The 11,440-nt window shown below is 44.9% G+C and overlaps 1 non-coding gene across 1 annotated transcript; it reads left to right on the top strand.

Moving 5' to 3' along the window:
• The first annotated feature begins 9,237 nt into the window (after window positions 1-9,237).
• LOC119326919 lies at window positions 9,238-9,311 on the top strand. The gene has a single exon (XR_005158274.1). It is a non-coding gene; the product is annotated as a small nucleolar RNA SNORD36 (small nucleolar RNA).
• Window positions 9,312-11,440: the final 2,129 nt, after the last annotated feature.

Genomic DNA, 11,440 nt, shown 5'->3' with positions numbered 1-11,440 from the left:
CTGTGGTCTGGAGACTTGCAACCTTCATTCCATATGTGTTCCGAGCACACCAAGCCACTGATTGAGTTGTTCAAAGATAAAGGAGTCTGTCCAAGGTGAACTCTTTGGACTTCCACGCGTGGAGACTTCGATGTCATTAATGATGGTTCCCCCACCTGAACTCGATAGTGTTTTATTATAAGACTACCATGTGGTCATGTTGTCTGGGACAGCGTGTTCACATGTTTGTAGCAGAACCAGCTCATGTTTTGGAGCTTGCTATCGTAGTTCATCTCCCGAGAATCTTGCAACGTCATCTCGTCGATTCGTGTTGCAAACTTCCGTTTTTCTTCCTGGACTCGATGAGTCTGGAATATCCTGACACCAACCAGATCTGAATCTCAGGCAGATATGATGGTTGGAATATTTCCCAAGAATTATAATATTGGTCCCTCGAAAACCGGTAAAGTGGATGTCGTGGCCAACACACCCAGCCGGAAGACCTGTTATTATAATATCTTGATTGAGGAAGTTGGCCACCTCCCCATAGGGATTTCGTAAGATTTACTCCCTAGTTGCCCCTATGGATTTTGAGATCCCGAAGTCCGACCTTTTTACTTGATGTTCTAGATAACAAACCATATCTATGAATGGGTTACGCTAGCACATCAAGGAGAACATTAGAAGCGGAGTGCTAAATGTCTCTCGGTCGATCGTTCAGATTTTGTTCCTTGGCTCACTAAGATGAAATCTGAGAAAGTGTTATCCTCCATCACCATTCATCATGGTAGCAAGTTGTGTTGCCAGGATCCTTGACACGGATGTTGGTAAAACCTTGATGATTAGGGAATTGCTCAAGTTCTTGAGAGCACGCGCAAGTGCTAGGTTTGATCGTCGGCATTAACTGTATAGCGCTCTCAGTTTCCTCGGTTATGCTATAACCATTCCAATAGTGGAATAACTCTCTACTGTTGGGTTCTTCCCTAGTTACCAGAATCATTCCCATCATTTGCATTTTGTTCCCAGCTTGCACCGCCAATGTGCCATTCTACCATGGGTCTCTTCCATTTCCGGTGATAAGCAAATTCATCCATTACGTTGTCTTCAACAAGGTAATCCACATCATCCAAGTCCGAGTATGCCATTCTACCGACCCCCTCCAAATGATCGATTATGATTTGCCTTAAGCTGGTATAAAGAGTTGCAATGATCTATGAATCAAAGGTAATTCTTTTTCCACTTAAGGGAAGATGTCTACGAGCCACGGTTCCGAAGGTGTCTCGTTGTGGTATCATGGCAACTCAACTCCTCGCTACATTGACAACCGTTCACCACCCTCTTAGGTGTGGCATTGTTGTCTACCTAGTGAAACCTTGCCATCTGCTTCACTCCATTCCTATGGGTGTGTGCTTCGTCTCTCAGCTCAAGAGATGTTGCTATGTCTCATTCCGTGAGTTAATCCTGAGTTGTTCGTTCTTTAAGAAGATTAATTCTTCCAGAGTTTTCCTTTCCTCTTCTTGTCATGATTATCTGGAGTTCTCAGAGCAAGACGACAAGACAAAGATGGTGTTCAAATCAACGTTCCTATGAAGTGCAACCTGGATCGTGAAGATTATACTAGTTTGCGTTACCCCTTCACCTTACCCTACGCTTGAATCTCGAGACGAGATCCTTGTTTAGTGGGGGTGAGTTGTCACATCCCTAGCTTCTGGTATGCACTAGGCTAGACCTCATGTGTGCATCATGTTTAACTTTTGAATGAACTTGAAATGGGGATTGCTCAAACCCTAGCATTAAAGGAATTCACTAGTTTCACCTAAAATACTTTCAAGTAAGTCCAAATGGCTTTCAAAAATGTTCATGATTTTTGACAAAGGTGAAAAACCTCTACCAAAAATGATGCCAATATTTTTGGGCCATTATGGATTTTTGAATAATCCATATTGTATTTGAATTGGGGCATTTAAATACTATTAATATTTTTAAATGCTCCAACAATTCTGAAAATAGTTAAGGGCCTCTGTAATAATTCATTTATTGGCCACAATTATTTGCAGGATTTATTAAAATGATTTGGGCTATAAACTAAATCAGAAACAAAACTACAGAAATAGAAAAGAGAAACAAAATAGAAAAAAAGGGGAGAGAGGCCACCTGGGCCACTTACCTGCTTACCTGCCTGGCCCAGCTTCTCCCGCGGCCCAGCCCAGCCCATCTACCTCGCCGCTCGTCGTCTTCCTCTGCCAGTAGGCAGAGGCGAGGCGTGGCGCGCGCCCGAGAGCCCCGGCCACCTCCTGCTTCGCGCTGGAGGCCGCCCTTCGTCCTAATTCGCGCCACGACGACGCCCCGTGTCCTCTCTCTCTTTTCCCTCACTCGCTGCATTCCCTCTCCCTCCTCTGTCTCTCTCCCTCGCTCATCCCCGGACGCACCGAGACCGCCGGCGAGCACCACCGGAGCCACCAGCATCCCCACGCCCAGCCAGTTAGGCCACGAGCTCCGCCTTGGATCCGGGAAGCTCTACCACGACGCACGCGACGCCGGGTGCCCTGAAGCCACGCCATCACCGCCATCTTCATCACCACGGCCGGCGATCGCCGCCGTTCGATTCGCAGCACCGAAGACGCCCCCGAGCTCGCTGACCACCTCATCGGTCTCCCTGTGAGCTCCTGCTGCCTCCTCTTTGCTCGCCCCCTCTGTTCCCGTCCCCTAGCTCCATCTTCCGACCACGGCCGAGCTTGCTGCCGCCGTGCCATGTCGTTGCCGTGGCCAGGGCCATCCCAGCGTGCGCCTGAGCGCGTTACCATGTTCGCCGCCCTCCCAGGAGCCCGCAGCGCCCTTCAGTCTCTCCTCTAGTGCTCTATAGCGCCACCCCAGGATTGCCCGAGCTGCTGCCGCCGCCAAACCTCGTCGCCGACCACTTTTCCGGCCACCCCAGCACCTGTCACCGCCACCACTAGATGCACGCCACTGCGCGCGTTCGAATGCAACAAACCACGGCCGAAACGATGCCATGTGGCTCATTTCCGAGCCCTCCGCGGCGTCTGGACTCGCCGGCGGCTAAACGCCGGCGACCGCTGACCCGATGACCGGCGTGGGTTGACCCCACTGCCCGGTTTGACCCCCCTCTCTCTCACTGACCTGCGGGCCCCGCCCGGCTAATTAGGCTAGGATTAGTGTTAACTAAATATTAGTTAGTTTAATAGACACTGACAATGGGCCCCAGGCCACTAACTAAATTAGATTAGTTAGGTTAGTCACTGACGGATGGGACCCACAGGTCAGGATTGACCTGGACCAGCCCGTTGACCTGCTGACGTCATCATGACGTCAGTATGACGCAGTATTTGTTTCTGGAATTAAAATAAATCAAAAATGATTTATTAATTTCAGAAAATAGCTAAACTTCAATAAATCATAGAAAATTAACCGTAACTCCAAATTAAATAATTTATATATGAAAAATTATCAGAAAAATTCAAGGAATCCATCTGTACCATTTTCATGCATGTTAGAACAACTTATAGCTGCTGTTTAGCACAAATCAATTAAAGGGCCTTTATTTAATCACATATGGAGTTTGAATTTGAATTTTATATTCAAACCAACTTCATTTAATCTGTTGCTAGTCGCATTAGCCCAAAACACATTCATATTGCCATGTCATAGCATGCATCATATTGTGCATTGCATTGATCGTGTTTTTCTGTGTTGCCGGTATTTGTCCCCTCTCGATAGACGTGATACCGATGATGTGATCGTTGACACTGATGAAGACTCAATGTTATCTTCAGAAGTGCCAGGCAAGCAAAACCCCCTTGTTCATTCCGATAAAATCCCACTCTCTCGCTCCTGCTCTCTTTTACTGCATTAGGACAACAACGACATATTTGTTACTTGCTGCGGTAGCTGAACCCCTTTATCCTTTGCATGACCTGTCATTCCACAGTAATTAGATGAAACCCACTAGCATGAGTAGGACTTGTTTGAGCCCTGTTGTGCCTACTCATTCATGTTTGTTTGTCATGCCTGCTACTGCTTAGAGTTGAGTCAGGTCTGATTCATCGGGGATGAATCAGAGGCGTGTGAACATGTCCTACTGTGTGTGAGCTAAGTGTGTGAACACGATTTGGTAAAGGTAGCGGTGAGAGGCCATGTAGGAGTACATGGTGGGTTGTCTCATTGAAGCCGTCCTCAGGAACTGAGTTCTGTGTTTGTGATCCATGATTCAGCTACTACCATACATTGGGCCCTGAAATATGACCCCGCTCGACTTCTTATTCACCCTAGTCCTCTGTCCAGGAGTTGCAAGTAGTTTCTGGTGTTTGTAGCTTGCTGGAGGCCGTGGACAGCGCTGACCGTAGGGGTGGGCTGTGATGCGGTAGGCACGTGGCCGGGTAAACCGGGCGCCCGTTTGGTGTCACGGAACCCTGTTCACATCGTTTGGGGCTGTGAGCGAAACTCCGGCCGGATCTCCTCATGGATGGAACCCGAATAGGCGATAAACCTGGACTAGAGACTTGAGTGTTTAGGTAGGTCGTGGTCTACACCCACGTCGGCTTTCGCTTGAAGTCTGCCGAGCACATGTCGTGTGCAGACGCTAAGTGGTGGAAACATGTATGAAGAAGTACACCCCTGCAGGGTTAACATCATCTATTCGAATAGCCGTGTCCGCGGTAAAGGACTTCTGGGTTGCTTATATCAGTTCATAGACAAGTGAAAGTGGATACTCTAAAATACGCAAGATAAGCGTGAGTGCTATGGATGGCGTTCTCGTAGGGAGACGGGAGCGGATCCATAGTGGTGTATTGATATGGTGAATATGTGGACTCGTGTGCGCCACCTCAAGAGTTACTTGCAGTCGTAGTTCAGGATAGCCACCGAGTCAAAGCTGGCTTGCTGCAGTTAAACCCCACCATCCCCTTTGTTGATAATGATGCATATGTAGTTAGTACTGATGTAAGTCTTGCTGGGTACATTTGTACTCACGTTTGCCTATTTTATGTTTTTGCAGAGAGACTTCAGTCTCACTAGTAGTTCCGCTTGGACTTCGACGTTTAGCTTGTTACCTCAGCTACGATCTTGTGCCTCGGCAGGATTTGGTAGATAGTCAGGCTTCTCAGCCTTTTTCATTTATAGATGTCTGTACTCAGACATGATAGCTTCCGCTTGTGCTTGATTTGTATGCTCTGAATGTTGGGTCATGAGACCCATGTTTGTAATATCTCGCTCTTCAGAGCCTATTGAATAAATTACTTGAGTCGTAGAGTCATGTTGTGATGCCATGTTGTATTTGCACATATCGAGCATATTGTGTGTATGTTATTGAAATGCTTGGTATGTGTGGGATCTGACCATCTAGTTGTTTATCTTTAGTAGCCTCTCTTACGGGGAAATGTCTCCTAGTGTTTCCACCGAGCCATGGTAGCTTGCTACTGCTCCGGAGCACTTAGGCTGGCCGGCATGTGTCCTTCTTCGTTCCTGTGTCTGTCCCTTCGGGGAAATGTCACGCGATGAATACCGGAGTCCTGTTAGCCCGCTACAGCCCGGTTCACCGGAGTCCTGCTAGCCCAGTGCTACAGCCTGGATTCACTCGCTGATGACCGACACGTTCGATGCTGGGTCATGGATGCCTGTCCCTGTAAGTCTGTGCCACTTTGGATTTACGACTAGCCATGTCAGCCCGGGCTCCTTATCATATGGATGCTAGCGACACTGTCATATACGTGTGCCAAAAGGCGCAAACGGTCCCGGGCAAAGGTAAGGCGACACCCGTGGGAATACCGTGCGTGAGGCCGCAAAGTGATATGAGGTGTTACATGCTAGATCGATGTGACATTGAGTCGGGGTCCTGACACCGTCCCCGCCCCATCCAAATCCATGCGCAATGCTTGCTGAATTCCGCCCCTCATGCTCCCGGTTCTGCTCGCCCCCTCGTCCTAGTGGCGAATGCGTGAAAGGAATTCCCGGAGCGCCCCTCGACGGGCGAGCTTGTGCGCGTATAGGAGGGCCTTGTCAGGAATTGAGATATTCCGCCCCCCGCCCCGCCGTGGTTCCACTCCGAATTCTGTAGCAGAGTCCCGTGCATGCATAGGAGCACTCGAATTCCCTTTCCGTTTAGCGGCTCGCTGCGGTTTCGTTATCGCCGGAGATGCTAATACTAGCAGTACTAAGTTATAGCATTTTAATAGAGCATACGGACAGGGCCGGCCATTCGAGATTTGGTTGGTGAATCAACCTGCTGTGCTAGGCCGTGCTGCAGACTGGCAGTGAAAACTACATATTGATGAAAACTACATATTGCAAGGAAGATGTGCTACAGATTTTAGTGCTATGGAATCTCTCACCTACGCCTGTACCCATTAAAAGCCAGCACATGTGAAAGCTTAGTTCACCTATACTTTTAGTTCAGTAATAAATTATTATGTATGGTATGTTGATACAGTCTTGAATTCTACATGGCAGAGAGGCAAGCATTTAGTAACGGCATGGCGCATGATGAAGCTGTGGCTGCCCAGAAGATTGGGAAATCAGGTTCACCCCCTAAGGTAAGAAACGCTAATTTACAAGTATCCGCTGACTACTATGATATTGCAGACCGACAGTGATGTTGCTGGTTCTTTGTATGCCGCGTGTGTGTGCTTCAAACTGCTTCTTTTGGTTGAACTGATCGACCGTGAGCTCTATAAATAGGACATAGTATAAATGGCATTGCTCTGTCAACTTATATCAGCACTCTACAGAAACTGGGCACAGTGGGCAGTTAAATATTATTCTAAGATGCACCTGTATGATGTGTGTGTGATTGATGCTCACGTACTAAGTAAGGTTGTGGTTGTTTTGCGACTGAATCATGTTTCAGTTTGATACTACTATGCTATCTCTTGTGAAATTTGTCCCTGACTAGTATAGTTAGTACTATTGCAGGAGGTTGATTGATTGAGGAAAAACTCTTGCCTCTGCTTAACGTATCTAAAATCTAGTCAAATTCCTCAACAACATATTTGTTTTTCACAACAACAATGCATTAAAAAATCTGACCTATCTATATACACACTTTGTGGAAGAAAAAAAATCTGACCTAATTACAACAACATATGTGTGCTTCTGTTGCTTCTATAGTATAGTTAGTACTCATGCCCATGATCGACCTGGTCCCTGCTCTGTTTCTTCTTCTTTTGCTTCATGTATGTATGTAAGTGTCTGACGACGAAGGTGGTTTCTTCAGATGATGGTTGTACACACATACAGTTGAGCAAACTCCGAGTTGCAGTGGAACAACCTGGAGTTAGATAGGTTCAGTTTTATTTTTTTTCTATTTCTGGTTTAAGCATATGCAGGTTATAGTAAGTGTCTATGCATGTGGCTCATGAGTTAGAATATCTAATCTAATTAGGGACTACAGACCTCCCGTGTCATGTGCAAACTTGCTTGCATTCAGTTCAGAAATTTCTGAATTCTTTGATGTTTGCTTTCACTCAATTATTGTGGTAGTAAAATTAGATGCCTCCTCTGCTACAATGCACTCGTCTCCCTGTGATGGTTTGTCTTGAATTTTGGTAGTGTGACAAACACATTAGTAAATTCTAGTTTTTGGGTGCTAATTCTAGTTACTTTATATGAAGCAAAAGTTTTTGGGTGTCTGTAGGTTGAGTTTTTTTAAATCATGTGCGAGTTAATTGATACTACAGTAGTTTGTTTAGTCCTAGTTCTTTGCAGGACCTTGTTCTGTTAGACTCAGCACAGAAGTATGCTATTCTTGTAGTGTCTATTCTCTCAAAAAATTGAAAACACTTTTCTTAATGCAATCTTTATATTTGACCATGCACAGATGACAATCGATTATATGAGTGCGATGAACAGCACGTTGATGCAAAGATATGGCTTCTCATCACCAACGTAATCCATGCCTTTGAGTTTAATTACCATTTCCCTGTATGCAAATTCAGCAGCGAAATTCCTTTCCCACTTTGCGAACTTACGTGGCCCTCTATGCACACAACGAATTTTGTTGAATCCCTGGGAACATATAAACTTCTCGAGCCCTACCAAGATCCACCTGGATTCTTTCCTGTCAGTCTTCAACATAGCTGGCCTGCACGACGAGCTATACCACAATGGTAGGGAGCACAAAATGTTCTTACGAGTCATTTCACAGAGAAGCTGGCTTGACCCGCAGCGTTCTGATTTAAACCATCGTGTTCATTCATTCATGTTTGCTTTCTTGCTTGCAGTTGCATTGACATCGGGAGAAAGCAACTTTGTCGACGGAGGAGTGGTGGTGGCAGCAAGAACTCTACCGACATGGTCGGACGGTGACCTCCTTGTCGGACGGTGACCTTCCTGTCAACCTAAACAGCCACAGCACCACGCGCCTCTCCGGTGGCGAGGAGGCACAACAACACATCCTCCTCAGCGGCGGTGTAGCTAGCACCCTCTGCTCTGAGGAGGAGGGTGACACCGTGTCGCTCAAGAACTACATGAAATGGATTGTACTTCAGGGAGATCGGCGTCGGCACACTGCCCCAGAATTTCACCTTCATCTCGGTGCGTCCTCCTCCTCGGTGGTGCTGATGCCTTTTTTGTTTTTAGGATTAAGATGGTTTGGCTGTCTGTGAGACTGTGACACAGGGGATTGACGTTGTTTTTGGTGCTTTGTTGGTGCAGATTGTGTTCTACCTCCACTCACGCTACACGGCGGGGGCGTCCAGCACCTGCAAGAAGAATGGTTGGCATCTGGAAACTGCTCTCAGCACCATGCTAGTGATTGTGCTTTACAGTAGTTGACATGCTCTATTCCTGTTTGTTTTGCTTGCTGTCAAAGATGGTGTGTATTGTACACACCCCTCTATGATTTATGCACTTCACATGCATTTTCCCCATCACCCACAAACCGTCACATGCTAGTTGTATGTGCTACAGCAATTCTTGCACTTGATTTCAAATCATTCTCTGCTCTGTGTGTGCACGTGTGTTAATGATGGATTGGCTGGTTAGATGATGCTACAACAACATATTCCTGAGATTCTCTTTGAGGAATACGAAATCAAGTTTTTAAGACTAATGGCCAGCCTGTCTAATGTTTGTTTTCTTCTATACACTTGCTCCTTCCAGTAGGCATTGCAAGTGATGTGTTGAAGTGTAGTCCTCTAGTCACATTTTTTAACCAGTACCATATGATTGTAGCATACTTCTAGTTTTAGTCATTTAAAATTTTAATTTACCTAGAATGATGAAGTAGTTGCACTTGGTAGATGGGCTGAGCAAATGATGATTCATATGATTATTCTGATACATTTGATGTTCAAAATCGAGCTTTTTAAACCTGATACTCATCCCATCACAAATCAGTCATCTGCTACTCTTGTTGTGCTGTAGTTTCTTATGATGATTTGAAAGTAAACAGAGTGTAACTATGTTATCCTGTTTTGGTAAAATAGGTACCAACACCTGTGATCGGTTTGAGATGCGGGTGCACAAGAGGGCATTTGACCTTGTCACCCAGAAGGTATCTTGAACATTCTTAGATTGCTTTTGTCGCCAAGCCACACAGATCATCTAGTTAGATAGAATCCGCCATGCTAGGGTGATGAATGAACGAACAAACAATAATAGGAACATGGGCACCAGGTTTTAGAGGGCTTGTGATTTTGTGGTTGCAGCAAGCCCGCCTTGTAGGCCCGATGAGTTATCCTATGTATTTTATCTTGCTAGATGAGTTATCCAGCAATACTAGTGCATAGTAGAAAATTATCATAGATCCTGGCTGTAACCTGCTTTTGTGATTGTGACTTTGGCCCGCATGATTTTGTGGGGATTTGGTACCAGACTAGAGGTAGTGGCTTGACAATTTCTTGTTGTTTCAGTCAAGTGCTTTATAGATAGTTGTCTCATATGCATTTTCCATTCCTAATGGTGCTTTTTAATTTCCTTGCCAGATCAAATAAAAGATGTTATTCTTGGTGGAGTTGCACTTGAGGATGAGCACAGAGAGAAATTTAATCAAATCCAAAAGGTAGGTTCTTTGTTCTTATCAGATGTTTGCAGATTCTATTTGTTGTGCATATGCCAAGTGTGTCTACCTGATTGTAAACATAACTGCAATACTGTATATATGTTGACAGTCTGGTAAAAACAAACTTGTTGTGGCTGGGTTTATGGATCTTAAAAAAATTCATCTATGCTTTCCTTACTCATACAAAACGCCTAGCTGTTGTTCTTGTTAATACAAGTGTGCATACCATCGGCACCTTCACCAAACAGAAAAGGCTATAGCCACATATTCCTCTTTACTGAAAACTCATTGTTCTTTTCTAAACTATTGCAAAAATCAAGCAGTGGTACTGATTATATTAATTTTATATTGTCTTGGTAGCTTCATTCGTGTCTGCCACGGATTGATTTCTGCTTAACCCATGTGTAGAGGGAGTACTAAACAGCAAGATTTCAATCACCTTGTATACACTAGCAGCTTGCTTACATAGTTGTCACTTTTGCTTGTGGTAGCCATTATGTGGCTGAATCATGTCTGTGTCTACTAATCATCAGTTAATAGTACTTGGCTTCTTTGTGATGGTCTGGGACTATTTTACGGTGATGTGGATATACTTTCTGATTTAAAGTTACTAATCTGTGGTCTGGTGTCATATTATGGTCTAATATTTTTTGTTTTGTCTCTTTTTTTGGTGCGAGGAAAGCTGTGAGTAGACATCAACATTGATGCATGCGCCGGTCAAGCAAGCACACATGCATATACGTACATGTTAGGATAGTAGCAGATATTCCCTCTATTCCTGCTATATTCCTGTGTAAGTGTGTTTCTGAGAGATGTGTTATGTAAACCTGGGAGATGTGTTATGTGATGTGATATGATGGATGATTTGAATTTGACATGGAGTTTTCCTGATTTGAATACAACTTTGTCCAAACATTTCTTTCAGAATCTGAGATCTAATATTGGATAAATAATTGGGCTGGAAAAGGCAACAACCCAACAAGCATTGGACTGTTTAAAAAGCGGAACAAAAAAACCTTAGAAAATAAAAAAAGAAATATACTGAAAAAAGGCCGAGGCCCCCTAGTATGGAAGAACCTAACAAAAAGGCTGAATTGTGGGGTATGGCCCATGCTGAAATTAATAGAAAAAAAATAAAAGGCTGAATTGTTGGGCTCGGCCCATCTAAAACACCTAATCGGACCAGACCGAATCTTGTCAGTGACCTTTTGAATTGGTCGTAATTTTGCCACGTCAGATTGCCACGTCAGATCCGACGTGGCCTGGGCAGACAGCCAGTGACCAAAACAAAAGGTCATGGGTTCAATGACCTTCTGTTTTGGTCATAAACATCTACGACCTTCTCACAGAGAAGGTCGTTAATTTCAGTTTATGACTACCAGCTTTTGACCTTATGTTTTTTGTCACAAAAAGGTCGCAAATGAAAAACAATGACCTTTCAGTGACCAA

This window comes from Triticum dicoccoides, chromosome 6B (assembly GCF_002162155.2).
Source record: "Triticum dicoccoides isolate Atlit2015 ecotype Zavitan chromosome 6B, WEW_v2.0, whole genome shotgun sequence".
NCBI classification, from domain to species: Eukaryota; Viridiplantae; Streptophyta; class Magnoliopsida; order Poales; family Poaceae; genus Triticum; species Triticum dicoccoides.
The sequence above is the reverse complement of the archived record's forward strand: the minus strand, read 5'-3'. Positions and strand labels throughout refer to the sequence as shown.